At 39.9% G+C, this 24763-nt stretch overlaps 1 long non-coding RNA gene across 2 annotated transcripts in view; it reads right to left on the bottom strand.

Moving 5' to 3' along the window:
• The window catches only part of LOC149124821 (uncharacterized), a 74473-nt gene that overhangs the window by 34395 nt on the left and 15315 nt on the right, over positions 1–24763 (bottom strand). For both annotated transcript variants that reach the window (XR_016211559.1, XR_016211558.1), the window contains exon 2: positions 9860–9939. This is a non-coding gene — a long non-coding RNA (uncharacterized LOC149124821). The remainder of the gene's footprint in view (positions 1–9859; positions 9940–24763) is intronic.

The following is a 24763-nucleotide window of genomic DNA, read 5'->3' as shown; positions in this document are numbered from 1 at the left end:
ATTGTAGTTAATATAGACAAAAAATGTGCAGGAATAAAATGGATATCATGTGATCTGAATGTTGTTTTTAGTCCTTGTTTATACTCCCGTGAAAGTGTGGTCTTTAGACTTTTTACTTGTTGAATATTTTGGTTAGTGACATATTAAGCCTATGATTATAGAGTGGATTGACATTAGGTTTTTGAAAAAGTAAAGAAAAATAAGAAAGGAAGGAAGAATGGGAAAAGAGGGAGGGAGAGGGTGGGAAGAATTTTACCCATGAAATACGTGAAACTGGTTCTCTTTATATCAATAGAATCATTTAAAATGAGAAAAATACTCAACAATAAAAAGATGAACAAATATATTGGGAGGAACAACTGGGAGAAATTTCAAAGACATTATGCTTAGTGAAAGAACCAATCTTAACAGATTACATACTATATCAATCTGTTTTCTGACATTATTTTTGTAAATGGCAGAGAGAGGATCTTCCATCTGCTGATTCATACCCCAAATGCCTGCAACAGCTGGGACCAGACCAGGCTGGGAATCTATCCAGGTGTCTCACATGGGTGGCAGGAAATCAACTACCTACGCCATCATCTGCTGGCTCCAGAGGTTCACTCGAGCAGAAAGCAAAGGAGTTGGATTCCTAACCAGGTACTGCAATATGGAATGGTAGGTCCCAGGCAGCACATTATCCACTTTGTCAAATGCCCACTCCACAGTATATTCCTGACAGGGACTATGTCAGTGGTTTCCAACAGTTATAGACATTATAGATGTGATAAAAAAAAAAAAGTGATGATGTAAGGAATTTGGGGGGTTATAGAGTGTCCTGTATACCAATTGTAGAAGTGGCTGCACAACACATAGGGGTACTTCAAACTACGATAAAATGAAATGAAATTATTTTGATGAAAGCAATATTTTGATGCAAAAATTTCTTTTCATAGGTGGAATATATATAAGAAAACTACTCAGCCGGTGCCACAGCTCACTAGGCTAATCCTCCGCCTAGCAGCGCCGGCACACCAGGTTCTAGTCCCGGTCGGGGCGCCGGATTCTGTCCCGGTTGCCCCTCTTCCAGGCCAGCTCTCTGCTGTGGCCAGGGAGTGCAGTGGAGGATGGCCCAAGTGCTTGGGCCCTCCACCCCATGGGAGACCAGGAGAAGCACCTGGCTCCTGCCATCGGATCAGCACGGTGCGCAGGCTGCAGCGGCCATTGGAGGGTGAACCAACGGCAAAAGAAAGACCTTTCTCTCTGTCTCTCTCTCTCACTGTCCACTCTGCCTGTCAAAAAAAAAAAAAAATAAGAAAACTATTCATGTACTTTAAAATGTTTTTGTACCAGTAATAACTCATATTTTAACTGAATTTTCCCATGAACTTTTTGAAATGGCTTCATGTATGATGTGTTCATGTATATTAAAATGTCTACCAAAAAAGGAAAATGAAACTTCCTCCTATATAATAGCTTTTTTTTAACTTTTACTTAACAAATATAAATTTCCAAAGTGCAGCTTATGGATTACAATGGCTTTTTCCCTCCATAACTTCCCTCCCACCCTCAACCCTCCCAGCTCCCGTTCCCTCTCCCATTCCATTCACATCAAGATTCATTTTCAATTATCTTTATATACAGAAGATCAATTTAGTATATATTAAGTAGAGATTTCAACAGTTTGCCCCCACACAAAACACAAAGTGTAAAATATTGTTTGAATACTAGTTATAGCATAAATTCACATTGAACAACACATTAAGGACAGAGATTCTACATGAGGAGTAAGTGCACAGTGACTCCTGTTGTTGATGGAACAAATTGACGCTCTTGTTTATGGCGTCAGTAATCACCCTAGGCTCTAGTCATGAGTTTCCAAGGCTATGGAAGCCTTTTAAGTTTGCCAACTCCGATCTTATTTAGACAAGGTCATAGTCAAAGTGGAAGTTCTCTCCTCCCTTCAGAGAAAGGTACCTCCTTCTTTGATGGCCCGTTCTTTCCACTAGGATCTCACTCGCAGAGATCTTTCTTTTAGGTGTTTTGTTTATTTTTTTTTTCCAGAGTGTCTTGGCTTTCCATGCCTAAAATACTCTCATGGGCTCTTCAGCTAGATCAGAATGCCTTAAGGGCTGATTCTGAGGCCAGAGTGCTGTTTAGGACATCTGTCATTCTATGAGTCTGCTGTGTATCCCACTTCCCATGTTGGATCGTTCTCTCCTTTTTAATTCTATCAGTTAGTATTTGCAGACACTAGTCTTGTTTATGTGATCCCTTTGATTCTTAATCCTATCATTATGATCAATTATGAACTGAAATTGATCGCTTGGACTAGTGAGATGGCATTGGTACATGCCACCTTGATGGGATTGAATTGGAATACCCAGGCACATTTCTAACTCTACCATTTGGGGCAAGTCCGATTGAGCATGTCCCAAATTGTACATCTCCTCCCTCTCTTATTCCCACTCTTATATTTAACAGAGATCACTTTTCAGTTAAATTTCATATATAATATATAATAGTTTTTTTTTAAAAATCACAAATTAGTTTCACTTTTGAAAACCAATGGATTAAAGAGTGAAAAAAATATATATATGTATATATGTATTACTGTTGGATCTATGCATTATAAAACAGGAAGATTTTCTAAGTTCTTTTTACCCATTTTTTTGTTCCAGACTAAGTAAATGATTTCTCTAGGAGAGTTTATTTTATTTTAGCAGTAAATGGCACTGCAGTCTGGCTATTAGAGACAATCACTGGTATTGGATATAGCATTGTGCCCTGGCATTTATGTGAACAGAGCTAGGGGTTTTTAATATATAAGATACATTACTTTTGGGGATAAAATAAACCATAATTTCAAACTGATACTTTCAACTTAAACCCTAGTCTATATGGTAATTACATATCTCTGCAACTCACATCTATTACACCTTTCCTCCAGAAAACAATCACTGCTTTTGAGGACCCAAGGGGAGATATAAAGTCTCACATCATTGTTCCTTTTGCTTTATTCTGTGTTAGCTATAAAAAATTTTCAGAATGGCAATATAAATTTCAACCATAAGAGAACTGAAAATATTTCAAATTGTTATAAAAATATTTTACATGCAAATTTTCTGTTTGTTCCCTAATGTTTACAATTTCATTGTTTGATTTTGAGAAGACAATTTTAGCTACTAAGTAGCATATAGTCTCCTTTTTGTCTTTAATTTATTCTACTATGCATGAAATATATATTTAAAGTTATCTACTTTATGTCAATATTTCTAATCATTTTAATTTTAAAGTACTCATTTCTAGAATACTATGTGAAATAGATTCTCTGAAAATTTCACGTTGAAAACAGTTTAGGGGCTGATGCTGTGGCGCAGCAGGTTAAAGCCCTGGCCTGAAGCGCCGGCATTCCATATTGGCGCCGGTTCAAGTCCTGGCTGCTCCACTTCCGATCCAGCTCTCTGCTGTGGCCTGGGAAAGCAGCAGAAGATGGCCCAAGTCCTTGGACCCTTGTACCTGCATGGGAGACCCAGAAGAAGCTCCTGGCTATGGATCAGCACAGCTCTGGCCATTGTGGCCAATTGGAGAGTGAATCAGCAGATGGAAGACTCCTCTCCTCCTCTCTCCCCCTTCTCTCTTTCTCTGCCTCTCCTCTCTCTGTGTAGCTCTTTCTAATAAATAAATAAATTTAAAAATATATGTACTTATTTGTTTTACTTATTTGAAAGACAGAAAGAGATCCCATCTACTGATTCCCTTCCCAAATGTTCACCACAGCCAAGGAATATAGTTTCAAAAATTCTTTAATTTTCATTTCATAAACTTTTCTAAACTTACATTCATAGTATTACTAGTATTTTTTAGTTTGGCTGCAGTATGCCCAATATATGTAAATTAGATCTACTTTATTTAAGCCTTCTGCCTTTTTATTTAAAAAATCATCTATTATTTTTCACTTTATGTTTCTGTGTGGGAGCAAACTGTTGAAATCTTTACTTAATGTATGCTAAACTGATCTTCTGTATATAAAGAGAATCAAAAATGAATCCTCATGTGAATGGAAGGGGAGAGGGAGTGGGAAAAGGGAGGGTTGCAGGTGGGAGGGACGTTATGGGGGGGAAGCCATTGTAAAAAAAAATTAGGAAGAAAGAATGAGCAGGCACTGATCAATAGAGGGAAAGTCTCAAAGAAGAGCATCAATTTAGAGGTATTATGAAAGAAAAAAATGGTTTTGAATCATTTTGGGAAAAATGAGCTTAGTCTACAAAATCCCTAAAGGACTCAGGAAATAGAGAAGCTTAAGAGGATTTTTTGTGTGTGAAATAGCTATAGCCACACAGAGTAATGTTATTCAGATAATCGAATTGACTATCAATTCCCACAAATGACTCAAGGTGTTGACTATGGCAATAATAAATTCATAGTTTCATTGAATTTTGAACTTTCAAAATAACATTTGTGAGTCACTAAAGAGAAGTGCCTTAAAACATTAATTTTCTGGGGATTTGGTGTGCATAGAATATTCTGTAATGAGTAATTCCAACTCTAGTTATTAAATACCTACTTCTAATGGAAGATTACGATTTTCATAAATAATTTTCCTCTTTACCAAATGTTTATGGTTTACTTCAATATTTGAAAGCCCATATCAATGTTTTGTGAAGCTTGATTTTTATTTTCAAATGGAATTACTTATCCTTTTCTGACTTTAAACATGTACATTAATGAACCATTAATCCAACAGATATTTAATCAAAAGTAATGTAGCACATATTTAATTGTGTTGTGGAGAAAGAAAAATAAAAATCTGCCTTTAACACTTTAATTCTAAGGGTATAAAGGAAGTGCCTAGAGGACTGGAAGCACAGGTGACTTTTGGGATGGAATGATGAGATGGGGGAAACAAAGGGTTGCAAAAAAGTTTAAGGAAAAAAAAGGGTGGGGGCAGATTTGAAGCAAGCCTTGAAGAAAGAGAAGCAGCTGACAAAGAAAAGAATCTGTGTGCACTTTCATAATACATTAAATATATTTCTTTAAGCATCTACTAGACTTTTCTCCAATCCAAGGGCAAGATTCATCACGTCTTATTTTGCAAGGACTTGTAAAGTACTTGGGTCCTATGCATCACTCAATAAACTGTTACTAAGTAATAATACTTACCCTGTCATAAGTGCTGACTTGGACTACATAAGGAACGGAGATTGGGAGAATTTTAACAAAACCTTGTAGGAAATGGGATTCTTGAAAGAAAGCAGAAGTGACAGCCTTAGTTGTCTAAATTTTCCCATAAAAATCAAAGGGAACCAGCGGGGAAAACAAACTAGGACAACACAACCAAAAAGTCATGGAAAATACATTTAATGATATTAGGTGAAAGATATCCTTATATGACCTAATTTGAGTGGGAGTGGCAAAACCACCAATTTCAAAACCTATATGAACTCACTATTTGTACATGAAGAAGGAGAGAGAAGGAACAGAATCTCTGGAAAGCCTAAAATCTTGAAAATAACAGTTGGTTGTTCACCCAAACTCTCGGTGAACCAATTTGAGAACAGTGAGTGAAGTGTGTGGGGTTAATAGATCCTAACAGCAGGTGAGTGTAGCGCATTGAGATAATTTCTGAAGGTGGAGAAGTAGTGTGAACTTCAGCAGCACTAACCAGCTGTGGCTCACTTCTAGGACAAAGCTCCATTCTGAGAAAAATCTGATGAAGAATGGACTCCCAGGGGAACTGGACAGGGACAACAGATACAGAGAAAGTACTAAATAAAAAGAGAAGAAAACAGGCAAGAAGACTCAGAAGTAAGTCATATGTACTTAAAACTTATCAGAAAAAGGAAAATCTAGAATTAGGAAATTGGAGAAAAATATTACCATTTGTGCCACCTAAAAATTTAGGTAATTTTTTTTTTAATTTGACAGAGTTATAGAGAGAGAGGCAGAGAGAAAGGTCTTCCTTCCATTGGTTCACTCCCTAAAAGCCGCCTTGGCTGGTGCTGTGCCGATCCAAAGCCAGGAGCCAGGTGCTTCTGCCAGACAGAGAGAGAGAAAGAAAGGTCTTCCTTCCATTGGTTCACCCCCCAATTGGCCGCTATGGCCAGCTCACTGTGCTGATCCGAAGCCAGGAGCCATGTGCTTCCTCCTGGTCTTCCATGCGGGTGCAGGGGCGCAAGCACTTCGGCCATCCTCCACTGCCCTCCCGGGCCACAGCAGAGAGCTAGACTGGAAGAGGAGCAGCTGGGACTAGAACCCGGAGCTCATATGAGATGCCGGCGCCACAGGCAGAGGATTAACCAAGTGAGCCATGGCGCCAGCCCCTGCAGAAGTAATCTTTTCACACAACTTCACCATAAAGTACGAGAGAGAAAAACTATTATTTCATGAACATGTGTCTATCTATACATTTATGAACATAAAAATAATATTGGCCGGTGCTGTGGCTCACTAGGGTAATCCTCTGCCTGAGGCGCCAGCACCCCAGGTTCTAGTCCCGGTCGGGCGCCAGATTCTGTTCCGGTTGCCCCTCTTCCAGTCCAGCTCTTTGCTGTGGCCCGGGAGTGCAGTGGAGGATGGCCCAAGTGCTTGGGCTCTGCACCCGCATGGAAGACCAGGAGGAAGCACATGGCTCCTGGCTTCGGATCAGCACAGTGCGCTGGCCATAGCGGCCAATTGGGGGGGTGAACCAACGGAAGAAAGACCTTTCTTTCTCTCTCTCTGTGTGTCTAACTCTGCCTATCAAAAAAAAGAAAAATAATATTTAAAATTTTTACGTGGTTTATAAAAATTATGTATTCACCACATGCATCGCTTCACTTAGAAGTTACATGAATATATCAGATAAATAGTATTATTGTCTGTTTTTTGTTACCAACGAGAACTAAAATTCATGAAGTTTAAGTAAAACATTGAGGGTCATAAAAATAATAAATGGATACAAAAGATCTGGTTTGTTACACAGCTTTTAGGATCATGACATGTTATCTATGCATACAATACTGAGTAATTTAATCAACAAAAATTCTCAAGCCCATGAATCTAGGCCCCAAACTCCTAAAGTAATCAATACTTGCTTCCTTTTATTTTATTCTTTCAAAGTTAGTCACATGAAATATTCTTTAAATATACTCAAAGAAAATAAAGGTTTCTATCAACCAAATATTTTGTAGTCTATCAGCCAGCCCTTTCCCAAAGTGATGTGGTCACAAAGCATTTTTGTGAGTCTGCGAATCTCAAATTAGTATCCCAAGTAGCTCAGCTTTCTTAGAAAATACTGTATGAAATTACTTATACCCAGTACCGAATTCTTCTTCAGTTCAAATTCTCATCTGTTAATTTTGCTTCTACAATGTTTCAACAACACATTTCTCTCTTAGGAGCTGTAGTTGAAAATAGTCTCTTTCAAAAGTAGTGCTGGGAAAACTGGATCTCCACATGCAGAAGTATGAAACTAGACCACTTCCTTATGGTTTACACAAAAACCCACTCAAAATAGATCAAAGACTGACATCTATGACACGATACCAAAAATTACTAGAGGACATTAGGAGAAACTCTGCAAGACATTGGCTTAGGCAAAGACTTCTTGGAAAAGGTCTAAGAAGCACAGGAAATGAAAGACATTGGCACATTGGATTATATCAAGCTGAGGAGCTTCGGTACTGCAAATGGAACACTCAGTAAAGTCAGGAGGCAACCCACAGAAGGGGAGAAAACAGTGGCAAACTACACAACTGATAAAGGATTAACATCCAGAATCTATAAAGAGCTCAAGGAATTCAACAACAACAAACAATCCAGTTAAGAAGTGGACAAAGAACTTGAACAGGCACTTTTCAAGAGAGGAAATTCAAGGGGTCAGCGCTGTGGCACAGTGGGTTAACGCCCTGGCCTGAAGCGCCGGCATCCCATATGGGCACAAGTCTAGTCCCAGCTGCTCCTCTTCTGATCCAGCTCTCTGCTATGGCCTGGGAAATCAGTAGAAGATGGCCCAAGTCCTTGGGCCCCTGCACCACGTGGGAGACCTGGAAGAAGCTCCTGGCTCCTGGCTTCGGATCAGCACAGCTCCAGGCATTGCAGCCATTTGGGGAGGAAGCTCCTGGCTTTGGATCGGCACAGCTCTGGCCAATTGGCGAGTGAACCATCAGAGGGAAGACCTCTCTCTCTCTCTCTCTCTCTCTCTCTGTCTCTCCTCTCTTTGTGTAACTCTGACTTTCAAATACATAAATAAATCTTAAAAAAAGAGGAAGTTCAAATGGCCTACAGAAACTTGAAAATATATTCAGGATCTCTAGCCATCAGAAAAATCAAAATCAAAACCATAATAAGGTTTCACCTCACCCCAGTTAGAATGTCTCTGATACAGAAATCAACAAATAAATGCTGGTGAGGATGTGGAGGAAAGGGTACCTTGGTCCACTGTTGGGCGAGAATATAAACTGGTGCAGCCACTGTGGGTGACAGTATGGAGATACCTCAGAAATATGAGTATAGACTTAACACAGGACCCAGCCATCCCACTTCTGGGAATTTACCCAAAGGAAATGAAATCAGCATATGTAAGAGTTATCTGTACCCCCATGTTTACTGCAGCTCAATTCACAATAGCTAAGATATGGAATCAACCCAAACTTCTGTCAACCAATGACTGGATAAAGACATCATGATATAGGCCGGCGCCGCAGCTCACTAGGCTAATCCTCCGCCTAGCAGCGCTGGCACACCGGGTTCTAGTCCCGGTCGGGGCGCTGGATTCTGTCCCGGTTGCCCCTCTTCTAGGCCAGCTCTCTGCTGTGGCCAGGGAGTGCAGTGGAGGATGGCCCAAATGCTTGGGCCCTGCACCCCATGGGAGACCAGGAGAAGCACCTGGCTCCTGCCTTCGGATCAGCGTGGTGCGCTGGCTGCAGCGCGCCGGCTGCAGCGGCCATTGGAGGGTGAACCAACGGCAAAGGAAGACCTTTCTCTCTGCCTCTCTCTCTCACTGTCCACTCTGCCTGTCAAAAAAAAAAAAAAAAAAAAAAAAAAAAAAGAAAGAAATCATGGTATATATACACAACAGAGTACTAAGCTATTAAAAAAAAATGGATTCAACTGGAAACCAATATACTTAATGAAATTAGACAGTACAAAAAGACAAATATCATATGGTTTACCTGATCAGGGGTAATTAATAGAGTGTGTAAAATGTAATATATCAGAGTGAAATGGACATTTTGAGATTTGATGATTGTTTACAGCACTTGTGTGTTCTGTTAAGGAACAATGTTTTCTTCTTCATACTATTTGTTGAAGTCTTTTATCTTGTGTAGGGTTAAGTTTATGATCATTAAGTGAATTGAATATGGATATTTGTAAAAATTAAGAGTGGGAATGGGAGAGGGAGGAAGAAGGGTTTGAGTGTGGGCAGGAGGAGGGGGGGGAGTATCACTATGTTCCTAAATCTGTATATATGAATACTTCAAACTTGTATAACAAATAACATTAAAAAATAACTTACCTGTGTGATTCCTTGAAACTTGGTAAATTCTTAATTTATATTATACATATTAGTGCATAAATACCTCTAATTTAGGTGCTCTCAAACATTTAGTATAATTATGCCACTTCTTTTAAACATTAGACATTCTTTTACAAGTCAACAAAATCACATTTTCACATTAATTTTAGTCAATAACTAGTGGAGAGACTAATACCAACTGGGGATGAAATGACAAAGAAATTTCAAGATGAAAACTGCTTCTGGAAGATCATTTTTAAACTTTTTTTGAATTCCAGCTCTGAGTTTGAAAGCAAAACTCAGACATCTTTATAATGTGAGCAATTAGATTGCCTAAAGTATGTAAACATACTAACTTCTGAATTAATAAGAACTCACCTATAGAGATAATCATGACAATCTTGCAACTGAATGCTTTAGGAAACTATTCTCTGTATAGCTGCTTGCAAGGCACCGTGCTGTAGAATAAAAAGGTGTGCAGTATTAATAAGGCGATTACATTATCAATTCTTAAACTGATTTTATTGAGTTCCCTAAGTCACTGGAACTTGAACTGAAGTCATTTTGGAAATCTCTGGCTTCCTACAGAGCATCAGCTCAAGCCCAATGTGTAATCATTAAGCACTTAATAAATGCAGCACCTGCATCAGATGTCAGAGGGAACATAGAAGTCTCCCTGACTCCCGAGAAGTAGAAGTATGTAGTTGGAATTAAGTATCCTTCCTTTAATACTATAAAAGCTATCCTCAATCAGAACGTAAGGTTATCTAGTAAGATACATACGATAAAATTTCACAGTTCATTTAGAATTTACTCTCTTTTGACAACCTTTAAGTTAGAGAATAATTTCAGTAAGATTTTCTTTTTTAATTTATTTGACAGAGTTATAGACAGAGAAAGAGAGACAGAGAGAAAGGTCTTTCTTCTGTTGGTTCACTCCCCAAATGGCCGCTACGGCCGGCGCTGCACCAATCCGAAGGCAGGAGCCAGGTGCTTCTCCTAGTCTCCCATGGGGTGCAGGGGCCCAAGGACTTGGGCCATCCTCCACTGCACTCCCGGGCCACAGCAGAGAGCTGGACTGGAAGAGGAGTGACCAGGATTAGAACCCGGTACCCATATGGGATGCCAGTGCCACAGGCAGAAGATTAATCAAGTGAGTCATGGCACTGGCCCTCAGTAAGATTTTCAAATCATAGGTTCATTGCTAGCTTTGCATGAGATCTTCAATATCAGGAATTTCATTTTATGCATTCAAACTTTTTTCCAACACATTCCCCAACTTAATCCAATGTACATCTGAAAACGTCTGCAAGCCATCAATAAGAGATGAAAGTAAACTATACCACATATACAACAGACACAAGGATATGTCTGACCACCTACAAATTCTTTCTCTTCTTTTCCTTCATAGACCTTCCACAACTAATACAATTACATTTTGGGGATAAAATAATCTTATTAAAATATTACCTTTACTAGACAGAAAATGCCACCGAGACAGGAACATTTTAGTTTATTTCACACTGTGTTCCTGGTGCCTTCAACGGTGTCAGTTAAAAGGACAAACATTTGGCCCAGCAGGGAAGACATCACCCAGGACACTAGTTTACCCTATCAGGAAGCCTGGGTTTCAGCCGCAACTCTACTCCCAACCTCAACTTCCTGATAATGCACACCCTGGGAGGCAGCAGGTGATGGCTCGTGTGGTTAGTTTCTTGCCACCCACAGGGAAAACCGGAAAGGAGTTCCTGGATCCTGGCTTTACCTTTGTCCAGCCCGGCTGTTGTGGCATTTGGCTCCTGAGCCAGCAGATGGCAGGTCTCCATCTCATTCTTTCTCCGTCAGTTTGCCTGTCTCTCTCTCTATGTCTCTAACCTTCTGATAAATGAAATAAATACATAGTATGATACTCGGTGATCTTTGAAATGATATGCGTTTGTTGAAAAATCTTAGTTTAATCCTGGCAAAATTTCAAACAAATCTATTTCATAATGGCAGCACCTGGAATAGACTTAATATGAAGCAGACAGCTACTTTCCTTGTGTTGTTAGGATTAGGCATACATTTGACAGGAAACTTGAAAGAGCAATCATGTAAAAAAGACAGAAGTTGTCTTCTCTCTCATGAAGAAGGATGGAAGTAGACAATCAAGGATTGTCCCATGTCTCACAACCTTATCTTGTGCCCACATGTTGATGATCATACTAGCTTACAATCCTAAATTCCCCTTGTGGAACAAACTTCAGCCATCCTGTTCATATCCCAGCCACCAGAAAAGAGTAAACGGAACAATCACTTTTCCCCAAAGCTTCTTAAAAGATGTATCCTGTATGTCATTGGTCCGACCTAGTCAGATGAACAAAACTAACTCAGAAATATCCTCAACAGCTATTCTTCGCCCCTACAGTGGTGCCGTACTACGCCAGTTTGAGGTGGACAGTGGATCCCAAGATTAAAGATTTCATTTGCAGGTCTCTCTTGGAGCGGGATATGTCTACGTGGTAGATTTTGGCCAGTGCCAAAAATGTGGAAAGGAGTATGTGTGAATTCTGTGACTTTTCCTTCAGTCTTCTTACCTTTTCCCTTCTTTTTGCTGAGTTGAATGATGATGTAAAGGTGTAAAGGGTGACATCAATGCTGCGTTTTTAGCTCACATGAACTTGACAAAAGAAATGTGAGGGCCTGAGCAGAAAGAAAGAAGGACCCTGGTTCCATACAACACACAAAGGAAGAGAATAACGTATCTAGAATTTCTGATGCGAGAAACACAAACTTCTGTACTGCTTTCAGCATTGAGTCAAATTTCTCTTGCAACCATATTGAATTCAAGCTAATAATTTATCATGCTTCTGGATCTCACATTTTCATGTTTAAACATTCACCATGTTTAATAAGTTCTTTTTCTGGGGCCAGCGCGGTGGCATAGCCAGTGAAGCTGCCTCCTGAAGTGCAGGCATCTCATATGGGAACTGGTTGGAGTCCTGGCTGCCCAGCTTCTGATCCAGCTCTCTGCTATGGCCTAGGAAAACAGTGGAAGATGGCTCAATTCCTTGGGTGTTCCTGCTTCGGGGACTTGGAAGGAGCTCCTGGCTTCGGTTGGACCTGGCTTCAGTTGGACCCAGCTCTGGCCATTGCGGCCATTTGGGAAAGTGAACCAGCGGATGGAGGATCGATCTCTCTCTCTCTCTCTCTGCCTCTACCTCTCTGTAATTCTGCCTTTCAAATAAATATTTTTTTAAAAAGTTCATTTTCTTTGAAATTTTGTTTATATAACAACATGTGTGCAAATATATATATATATATACACACACACACACCAGTTTTATTCATACCAGTTTTATTCATACGCAGTAAAAGCTATAAAAATGGAAAATAGTAGTTTGGTTGGAAACTATGTGACTAAAGCCAAAAGTAAGTGTACATGAATAGTGGACTCAAATGGAGAAACCTTGTTTCTCAGGTCGTATGGGTTAACAACTGAGACACTGCTGGATCATGAATGGTGGGACCTACATTTCTCACTCTGGTAGAGGGAAGGCACAGATAAGCAAGATGGGAATATTAGGATAAATTCCAGTTTTTTATTTACATGGCATTTGATACATTCCCAATGTTTAAATCCGATATTGAACTCCTTGTGATTTTAGCATAATAGAAATACTTGCTTTCTGCTCATTTTCCACTTCTCACAAAGCTATAATTTCATTTATTGTTAGCCTTGATTAAATGAGAAAACATCTGAAAAAGGTGATACTTAATTGATTTTTTGGCCGGCGCCGCGGCTCACTAGGCTAATCCTCCGCCTAGCGGCGCCGGCACATAGGGTTCTAGTCCTGGTCAGGGCACCGGATTCTGTCCCGGTTGCCCCTCTTCCAGGCCAGCTCTCTGTTGTGGCCAGGGAGTGCAGTGGAGGACGGCCCAAGTGCTTGGGCCCTGCACCCCATGGGAGACCAGGATAAGTACCTGGCTCCTGGCTTTGGATCAGTGCGGTGCGCTGGCCGCAGCGTGCCAGCTGTGGCGGCCATTGGAGGGTGAACCAACAGCAAAGGAAGACCTTTCTCTCTGTCTCTCTCTCTCTCTCACTGTCCACTCTGCCTGTCTGCCTGTCAAAAAAAAAAAAAAAAAAGGTGATACTTAATTGATTTTTAAAAAAGTTTTGATTCCTTTTTTGACAGATTTATGGGGCATGTCACTACTAGAAGCCATGGATATTTATTAGCAATGCTTGTTTAAACATCTTCTGGTTTGTTTCTTATTTATTTTTGCCTTAAAATAGACATTTTTCTAAAGAAAAACTCAAAGAAATCTCTAGATACATTCTTTCTGTTCAAATTATCCCACTGTATACCAAGGAACATCCAACATCCACACCCTGTTGTTCAGAACAATGGTTATCTCCAGTGACTGTGTTAGTGGGCAGAAAGATACTACTAAATAGACAATTATCATACTATAGCACCTTGACTGAGGGAGTCCTGAAGGCTAGTGCTGTAGAGTGATTAGAGAAGGCTGACAATCTGAGCTAGACACAGCAGGGAGACTTTCTGAAGAATATGTTTAGGATAAGACCCCAAAAATGTCCCCATATACTAATGAAAGCAAGAATGGCCCATTAGAGGGACAGAGTGATCATCAGTGTAAACAGAATTTATTTCATATTGAGAAGTCATAGATTAAAATGAGATGGGAGAAATAGCCAGGGCCAGTGAACAGCTTCATGAAGATTAACACATGGTTAAAGAGGATTAATAAATTATTGTGATTTTAATTATTTCATAGAAGTTATGTCCTATTATGTTTTTATTAAATTTGCTTAAATTATTTTCACAAAGGTGTTATTAAACCTTTCAGGAGGTAACAGTTACCTCCTTTGAGAATTTCAGATACTTCAGGGAGCAATAATTTATCCACCATAAATGATTATGCTGTCTCTAATTTAATAATCATAGATTGATTCATAATAAATTGCAAAACACTTCATAATGATGATGGATTCATGACTGCTTGTTTAATGATTCCCAAAACTGAATTTGTGACTTTAATTATGGGTCCAAGAACAGTGCTCATACACGCTCACCTCCCAGAAGCCAAATGTCATCATGCAGAAGGCTTGAATCCTTGAGTCAGAGTACTACAGGGGCAACTTTTTGTTTTGTTTGGTTTTTGACAGGCAGAGTTAGACAGTGAGAGAGAGAGAGGAGTGGCAACTTTGTAGTACAGATAACCATGCACCTTCCTGCCAGCGTGCTCTTGCTCAGGACCTAGTGTGTACAGGTGAGTCACACTTCCTCCTTCTTATTTCTTTACCATCCTCTACCTCTCTCACCTACTATCATCCTTCCTTTCGTATTTCCTCATATTTCCTCTTTCTTTTTCTCATTTTCTTCACATTCTCTAACCTTCCTAGTTAAATTAACATGCTACTAATAGGTAATGCTCACTGGATGTCAACTAAGTTTCAGGTACTTCACACACATCATTTCAAATGATAATAACAATATTCCTATGAAATATCACACCCAGAACATATCATATACCGACAGCTATTTCAGGGAAGTTAGGATGGTTTCTTCAAAAATATTTCAGCTAGTGCACAGAGAAATCACTCCTATTTTTATTTTACCCAAATATATTTTTATTTTTTTTTCCCTCAAAGGGAGATATGGGCAGTGTGGGGTGGGGAGAAAGAGGTAGACGTGAGAAACAGAGAAGAGAGAAATAGAGCTGGGAACACAATCAAGGACTCTCTTGTGGATGGCAGGAATTCAATTATTTGAACTATCACTGCTGCCTCTGTGTCTGCGTTACCAGGATGGTGAAGTACAAAGATCAAACTGGGGGGCTGGCGCTGTGGTGCAGCAGGTTAACGCCCTGGCCTGATGCACCAGCATCCCACATGGGCACCGGTTCAAGACCCGGCTGCTCCACTTCCCATCCAGCTCTCTGCTATGGCCTGGGAAAGCAGTAGAAGATATCCCAAGTGCTTGGGCCCCTGCACCCACGTGGGAAACCCGGAGGAAGGTCCTGACTCCTGGCTTCGGATTGGCACAGCTCCAGCCGTTGCGGTCAATTGGGGAGTGAACCATCGGATGGAAGACCTCTCTCTCTGCCTCTCCTCTCTCCATGTAACTCTGACTTTCAAATAAATAAATAAAATCTTAAAAAAAAATTATCAAACTAGGAACCTAACCCAGGACTCTGCTGTAGGACACAGAAGTCTCAATCACTATTCTCAGTGTTCACTCTCCCATTTTTTTTTTTAACATACAGATCTCTAAAGCACTTTAAGATCACTATCAATTCTTATTCTGGTATCTTAGCTATAGAGAAAAAAAACATCTTGGGGCCAGTGCTGTCGCTCAGCAGATTGAAGCCCTGGCCTGTGGCACTGGCATCCTGTATGGGCGCTGGTTCAAGCCCTGGCTGCTCCACTTCCAATCCAGCTCCCTGCTCACGTGCCTGGGAAAGCAGTGGAGGATACCCTGCACCTATGTGGGAGACCTGGATGAAGCTATGGGCTCCTGGATTTGGATCGGCCCAGCTCCAGCCATTGCGACAATGTGGGGAGTGAACCAGTGGATGGGAGACTTTTCTCTCTGTGTCCGCTTCTCTAACTCTGCCTCTCAAAAATTAATCCTTAAAAAATAAATAAGTTATTAAAAATATCTCAGACAATCTGGAATAGAATGTGAAGGAGAATGTGATAGATTTTCAAAATTCATTTGGAGTGCAACCATAATCATTTTCTTCCCCTTTCATTTTTTAAAATTTTATTTATTTCAGAGGTAGAATTACCAACAGTCAGAGGAGGAGACAGAGAGAGAGGTCTTCCATCCACTGGTTCACTCCCCAAATGGCCCCAACGGCCGGAGCTGAGCCTATGCGAAGCCAGGAGCCACGAGCTTCTTCCAGGTCTCCCACATGGGTGCAGGGACCCAAGGACTTGGGCCATCTTCTACTGCTTTCCCAGGCCATAGTGGAGCCTGGATCGGAAGAGCAGCCGGGACTATATCAGGTGCCCACATGGGATGCTGGTGCCGCAGGCAGAGGATTCAGCTCCTGTGCCACAGCACTGGCCCCTCTTCCCTTTTCAATGTCTCCAAATACCCACGATTCCAGTGAATGGTCTTATAATGTTTTTGGATAACACAGCAGGAAATGTAACATCTGAGAACACTCTGCCACGGATAATTAGTGCTCTGCAGGCAATGGATTATCTACCAGCAGAAACAGACAATGAAATACAGTTTTGAAAAAGGGTTGATATGAATTTAGAAAATGACAATCTTTTTATATTCATTTTTATTGCATACTAAATCTTTCTTTTCTTATGTAGCTTCCAGCATGTCTGATGAAATTGTCCTTCAGAGACAATCTGTGTCATAGTGGATAGAGCCACCGCCTGCCGTGCCAGCATCCCATACGGGCTCAGGTTCGAATCTCGGCTGCTCCATTCTGATCCAGCTCTCTTCTGTGGCCTGGGAAAGCAGTAGAAGATGGCCCAAGTCGTTGAGCCCCTGCACCCACGTGGGAGACCTGGAAGAAGCTCCCAGCTTCAGATCTGTACAGCTCTAGCCATTGAGGTCTGAGGAGTGATCCAGCTGATGGAAGACCTCTCTCTCTGCCTCTCCTTCTCTCTCTGTGTAGCTCTGATTTTCAAATAAATAAATTTTAAAAATTGTCCTTTGAACCCAAGTTCTCCATAATACTGAACTGGAATGCCAACCTTCGGAGGAGAGAGTAAATGATTGAGGCAGATGATGAATGGCAGAGAACTGTCTAACATGGAAATACTTTAGTTGAAAAGATTATAGAAAGTCACACAATGCTCATGCAATTCAGGCATTAATCTAAAAAAGAGTAATGTATTTCGAGTAGGCTGACATTCAAATGCATCATCATTTCTTTGTCCAAGTAGCTCTTTTTAATTCACCACACACACCAGGTACGATTCTTGGTGTTGGGTACATGAAATGGAGAAAGCAGAACGTACATCTCACAGAGAAGCAAGATTGTCTGCAGAGGCAAGAACAATCAAAAAAGGTAGTAAAACACTGGAAGGAATAAACGTACTGACAGAAACAGAGTGACAGCAAGCAGTCAAAAATGAGCGGTCTTCCTTCTTGAGATATGTATGTAGATAAGGGGTTTGCCAACAAGGTGTAAGTTGTACTTGAGGATAGACAACAATAACATTGAGGTGAACCTTGGGAGTACAAATACTGAAAATGAGAAGGAAGTGTGATTGGTGTGTTCAAGATCTGCAAGGATGATAAGGAGGGTGCAGGAATAGGCAGGTGAGAGAGAAAAGAGGGAGAGGTGGGGACTGGATTAAGTCAGAGGGTGTTGGCATAGTACTATAATAATGCGACAATGGGAAATTTTCACCAACAGATTTTAGACAATTATGTCTATTTCTGCCTCGTCTCAATTTACCACTCAAAAATCATATTGATCGAGGAGCGGCAAGATGGCGGAATAGGAAGGGAGCACACTGATAGTCCAGGAAGAGACAGTTTAATAAAAGTGGAGATACTGCAGGTTCAAGGAAGAGTAGGGGAAGAAACAACAGAGGAAACACTTCTGGAACTAGTGATTCACAGTGGAACTGCGTGGAGAGTGTGGGAGCCCACAGTTCGGGACACCAGCAGCAGACTCAACACACCAGCACTGGAATGCGAGCTGTGCAGAATTACTTCCCTTTTGAATCAAAAAAAGAAAGAAAGAGAGAGAGAGAGATTTACCATGCCTAAGCTGGGAGTGTCACCTTTGGCACACCCTTAACCCCGAGGAACCAAACGGAGCTCTCAGGCCACACCCATATCAAGCCTCTAAGGCTCCATCAAAAGCAGACAGTCCACTTAATCTAGATTCATAGTATAACAAGAAAAAACACCACAGAAAAGAAACCAAAGAATATCTCCACAATGCCAAACAAACGCAGAAACCAAGATAACAAGAACAAGGAAGAAACTACGATGCCCCGAAATGATAAAGACACCCCAATTCAAGATTATGACGAGATAGAAGAAATGAAAGAAGCAGATCTCAAAAAATTGATAAGAACATTAAGAAGTTCTCAATAACAAATTCTTGAACTACAGAAATCCTTAATGGACAGGATAGAAAATCTCTCTCATGAAAATGAAATATTAAGGAGGAATCAAAATGAAATGAAGCAACTAGTAGAACATGAAACTGTGAAAGTGACGAGAAATCATAATGAAATGAAGAATTCAATAGATCAAATGACAAATACATTAGAGAGCCTTAAAACAGAATGAGTAAAGCAGAAGAGAGAATATTGGACTTAGAAGACAGAGAACAGGAAAGTATACAGTCAAACCAAAGAAAAGAAGAGGAAATTAGAAATCTAAAAAATATTGTCGGGAATCCACAGGATACTACTAAAAAACCCAACATTCTGGTTCTAGGAGTTCCTGAAGGCTTAGAGAGGGAGAAAGGATTAGAAGGCCTTTTTAGTGAGATATTAGCAGAAAATTTCCCAGGTTTGGAGAAGGACAGAGAAATCCTAGTACAGGAAGCCCATAGAACTCCTAGTAAACATGACCAAAAGAGATCCTCACCATGACACGTTGTAATCAAACTCACCACAGTGAAACAGAAAGAAAAGATCCTAAAATGTGCAAGAGAGAAACGTCAGATTACTCTCAGAGGATCTCCAATTAGACTCACAGCTGACTTCTCACCAGAAACCCTACAAGCGAGAAGGGAATGCCGAGACATAGCCCAGGTACTAAGAGAGAAAAACTTCCAGCCCAGAATATTATATCCTGTGAAGCTCTCATTTGTGAATGAAGTTGAAATAAAGACCTTTCATAGCAAACAGAAATTGAAAGAATTTGTCGCCACTCGTCCAGCCCTGCAAAAGATGCTTAAAGATATGTTACACACAGAAACACAGAAACATGGTCATCAATACGAAAGAAGGTAAACGAAGGAAACCTCACAGCAAAAGATCACAGGGAATTCAAAGCATATATTAGAAAATATCTTTGGCAAATGGCAGTGCAAAGTTACCATCTATCAATAGTCACATTGAACGTTAATGGCCTGAACTGTCCAGTTAAAAGATACAGATTGGCTGATTGGATTTAGGAACAAAACCCATCTATTTGCTGCTTACAAGAAACACATCTTTCCAACAAAGATGCATACAGACTGAAAGTGAAAGGCTGGAAAAAGATATACCATGCCAACGGAAATGAAAAAAGAGTGGGTGTAGCCATCTTAATATCGGACAACATAAACTTTAACACAAAAACTGTTAAGAGAGACAAAGAGGGGCACTATATAATGATTAAGGGATCAATCAACAGGAAGATACAACGATTATCAATGTATATGCAACTAATTACAGGGAACCAGTTTATTTAAAAGATTTGTTAAGGGACTTAAAGGGAGACTTAGACTCCAATACAATAGTACTGGGGGAATTCAATACTCCACTCTCAGAAATAGACAGATCAATAGGACAGAAGATCAACAAGGATACAGTAGATTTAAACGACACTATAGCCCAAATGGATCTAACAGATATCTACAGAACTTTTCATCCTACACAGAAAGCATTTACATTCTTCTCAGCAGTACATGGAACCTTCTCTAGGATTGACCACATACTAGGCCATAAAGTAAGTCTCAGCAAATTCAAAAGAATTAGAATCATATGATGCAGCTTCTCAGACCATAAAGGAATGAAGTTGGGAATGAGCAACTCAGGAATCCCTAGAGCATATGCAAACACATGGAGATTGAACAACATGCTTCTGAATGAACAATGTTCATAGAAGAAATCAAAAGAGAAATCAAAAACTTTCTGGAAGTAAATGAGGACAACACCACAACATACCAAAACTTATGGGATACAGCAAAAGTAGTGTTAAGAGGAAAGTTTATATCAATAGGTGCCTACATCAAGAAATTGGAAAGGCACCAAATAAATGAGATTTCAATTCATCTCTAGGACCTAGAAAATCTGCAGCAAACCAGACCCAAATCTAGTAGGAGAAGAGAAATAATTAAAATCAGAGAAGAAATTAACAGGATTGAATCCAAAAAAATACATTATAAAAAACCAGCCAAACGAGGAGCTGGTTTTTTTGAAAAAATAAACAAAATTGACACCCCATTGGCCCAACTAACTAAAAAAAGAAGAGAGAAGACCCAAATCAATAAAATCAGAGATGAAAAAGGAAACATAACAACAGACACCACAGAAATAAAAAGAATCATCAGAAATTACTACAAGGACTTGTATGCCAGCAAACAGGGAAACCGATCAGAAATGGATAGATTCCTGGACACATGCAACCTACCTAAATTGAACCAGGAAGACATAGAAAAGCTAAACAGACCCATAACTGAGACAGAAATTGAAACAGAAATAAAGGCCCTCCCAACAAAGCAAAGCCAAGGACCAGCTGGATTCACTGCTGAATTCTACGAGACATTTAAAGAAGAACTGACTCCAATCTTCTCACACTATTCAGAAAAATTGAAAAAGAGGGAATCCTCCCAAATTCTTTCTATGAAGCCAGCATCACCTTAATTCCTAAGCCAGAAAAAGATGCAGCATTGAAAGAGAATTACAGACTAATATCCCTGATGAACATAGATGCAAAAATCCTCAATAAAATTCTGGCCAATAGAATGCAACAACACATCAGAAAGATCATCCACCCAGACCAAGTGGGATTTTTCCCTTGTAGGCAGGGATGGTTCAATGTGCGCAAAACAATCAAGGTGATACACCACATTAAGAGACTGCAGAAGAAAAACCATATGATTATCTCAATAGACACAGAGAAAGCATTTGATAAATACAACACCCGTTCATGATGAAAACTCTAAGCAAACTGGGTATGGAAGGAACATTCCTCAATATAATCAAAGCAATTTATGAAAAACCCACGGCCAACATCCTATTGAATGGGGAAAAGTTGGAAGCATTTCCCCTGAGATCTGGTACCAGACAGGGATGCCCACTCTCACCACTGCTATTCAATATAGTTCCGCAAGTTCTAGCCAGAGCTATTAGGCAAGAAAAAGAAATTAAAGGGATACAAATTGGGAAGGAAGAACTCAAACTATCCCTCTTTGCAGATAATATGATTCTTTATTTAGGGGACCCAAAGAACTCTACTAAGAGACTATTGGAACTCATAGAAGAGTTTAGCAAAGTAGCAGGGTATAAAATCAATGCACAAAAATCAACAACCTTTGTATAACAGACAATGCCATGGCTGGGAAAGAACTTCTAAGATCAATCCCATTCACAATAGCTACAAAAACAATCAAATACCTTGGAATAAACTTAACAAAGGCCGTTAAAGATCTCTACGATGAAAATTACAAAACCGTAAAGAAAGAAATAGCAGAGGATACCAAAAAATGGAAAAATCTTCCATCTCATGGATCTGAAGAATCAACATCATCAAAATGTCCATTCTCCCAAAAGCAATTTACAGATTCTATGTGATACCAATCAAAATACCGAAGACATTCTTCTCAGGTCTGGAAAAATGATGCTGAAATTCATATGGAGACAAAGGAGACCTCGAATAGCTAAAGTAATCTTGTACATTAAAAAAAAAAAAAAAGCCAGAGGCATCACAATACCAGATTTCAGGACATACTACAGGGCAGTTGTTATCAAAACAGCATGGTACTGGTACAGAAACAGACGGATAGACCAATGGAACAGAATAGAAACACCAGATCAATCCAAACATCTGTAGCCAACTCATATTTGATCAAGGATCTAAAACCAATCCCTGGAGTAAGGACAGTCTATTCAGTAAATGGTGCTGGGAAAATTGGATTTCCATGTGTAGAATCATGAAGCAAGACCCCTACCATTCACCTTACACAAAAATTCACTCAACCTGGATTAAAGACTTAAATCTACAACCTGACACCATCAAATTGTTAGAGAGCATTGAGAAACCCTGCAAGATATAGGTACCAGAAAAGACTTCCTAGAAAAGACCCTGGAGGTACAGGCAGTCAAAGCCAAAATTAACTATTGGGATTGCACCAAATTGAGAAGTTTGTGTACTGCAAAGGAAACAGTCAGGAGAGTGAAGAGGCAACCGACAGAATGGGAAAAATTATTTGCAAACTACACAACAGATAAAGGGTTGATAACCAGAATCTACAAAGAAATCAAGAAACTCCACAACATCAAAACAAACAACCCACTTAAGAGATGGGCCAAGGACCTCAATAGACATTTTTCAAAAGAGGAAATCCAAATGGCCAACAGGCACATGAAAAAATGTTCAAGGTCACTAGCAATCAGGGAAATGCAAATCAAAACCACAATGAGGTTTCATCTCACCCCGGTTAGAATGGCTCACATGCAGAAATCTGCCAACAACAGATGCTGGCGAGGATGTGGGGAAAAAGGGACACTAACCCACTGTTGGTGGGAATGCAAACTGGTCAAGCCACTGTGGAAGTCAGTCTGGAGATTCCTCAGTAACCTGAATATAACCCTACCATACAACCCAGCCATCCCACTCCTTGGAATTTACCCAAAGGAAATGAAATTGGCAAACAAACAAGCTGTCTGCACATTAATGTTTATTGCAGCTCAATTCACAATAGCTAAGACCTGGAACCAACCCAAATGCCCATCAACAGTAGACTGGATAAAGAAATTATGGGACATGTACTCTATAGAATACTATACAGCAGTCAAAAACAATGAAACACGGTCATTTGCAACAAGATGGAGGAATCTGGAAAACATCATGCTGAGTGAATTAAGCCAGTCCCAAAGGGACAAATATCATATGTTCTCCCTGATCGGTGACAACTAACTGAGCACCAAAGTGGAAACCTGTTGAAGTGAAATGGACACTATGAGAAACAGTGACTTGATCAGCTCTTTTGCTGGCTGTTGATGTATAATGTAATACTTTATTTATTTTAGTATTTTCTCTTTGTTTTGTTCTAGTACTATTGGTTGAACTATGTAATTAACACAGAATTATTTTTAGGTGTTTAAATTTTAATGGAAAAGTGATCCCTGTTAAATATAACAGTGGGAATAAGAGAGGTAGATGTACAATTTGGGACACGCTGAATCGGACTTGCCCCAAATGGTAGAGTTAGAATCGTGCCAGGGGATTCCAATACAATCCCATCAAGGTGGCATGTACCAATGCCATCTCATTAGTCCAAGTGATCAATTTCAGTTCACCATTGATCATAATGATAGTCCTAAGAGTCAAAGGGATCACACAAACAAGACTAGTGTCTGCTAATACTAACTGATAGAATCAAAAAGGGAGAGAACAATCCATCATGGGAAGCGGAATACACAGCGGACTCATAGAATGGCAGATGTCCTAAATAGCACTCTGGCCTCAGAATCAGCCCTTAAGGCATTCGGATCTGGCTGAAGAGCCCATGAGAGTATTTTAGGCATGGAAAGCCAAGACACCCTGGAAAAAAAAAAAAGACCTAAATGAGAGATCTCTGTGAGTGAGATCCCAGTGGAAAGAACGGGCAACCAAAGAAGGAGGTACCTTTCTCTGAAGGGAGGAGAGAACTTCCACTATGACTATGACCCTGTTGGAATAAGATCAAATTGGTGAACTCAACAGGCTTCCATAGCCTTGGCAACTCATGACTAGAGCCTACTGATGCCATAAACAAGAGTGTCAATTTGTTAAGTCTACAATAGTTGTCACTGTGTACTTACTTCTCATGTGGGATCTGTTCTTAGTGTGCTGTACATTGTGAATTAATGCTATAACTAGTACTGAAGCAGTATTTTACACTTTGTGTTTCTGTGTGGGTGCAAACTGATGAAATCTTTACTTAATATATACTAAATCTTCTGTATATAAAGATAATTGAATGAATCTTGATGTGAATGGAATGGGAGAGGGAGCGGGAGATGGGAGGGGTGCGAGTGGGAGGGACATTATGGGGAGGGAGCCATTGTAATCCATAAACTGTACTTTGGAAATTTGTTTATTAAATAAAAAAATAAAAAATATAAAAAATATATTGATCAGATATATATCCCTTCTTTGCACTAACCAATAAAATAAGACACTTAGGTTATATGTACTATAGAAGGGTTTACAAAAAGTTCTTGGAATATGCATAGTATGAAAAAATTATGCATGGAATTTTTTGCAACAACATAAACATCTTTTTACAGACTTATTTATTTGACAGGCAGAATTAGAGAGGGAGGGTGAGAGAGACCTTCCATCCACTGGTTCTCTAAAGCCTGGAACT

This window comes from Oryctolagus cuniculus, chromosome 8, assembly GCF_051225735.1.
Source record: "Oryctolagus cuniculus isolate XC-2025 breed Fujian yellow rabbit chromosome 8, ASM5122573v1, whole genome shotgun sequence".
NCBI classification, from domain to species: Eukaryota; Metazoa; Chordata; class Mammalia; order Lagomorpha; family Leporidae; genus Oryctolagus; species Oryctolagus cuniculus.
Note: the sequence above shows the minus strand (reverse complement) of the source record. Positions and strands in the feature narration are given on the sequence as shown.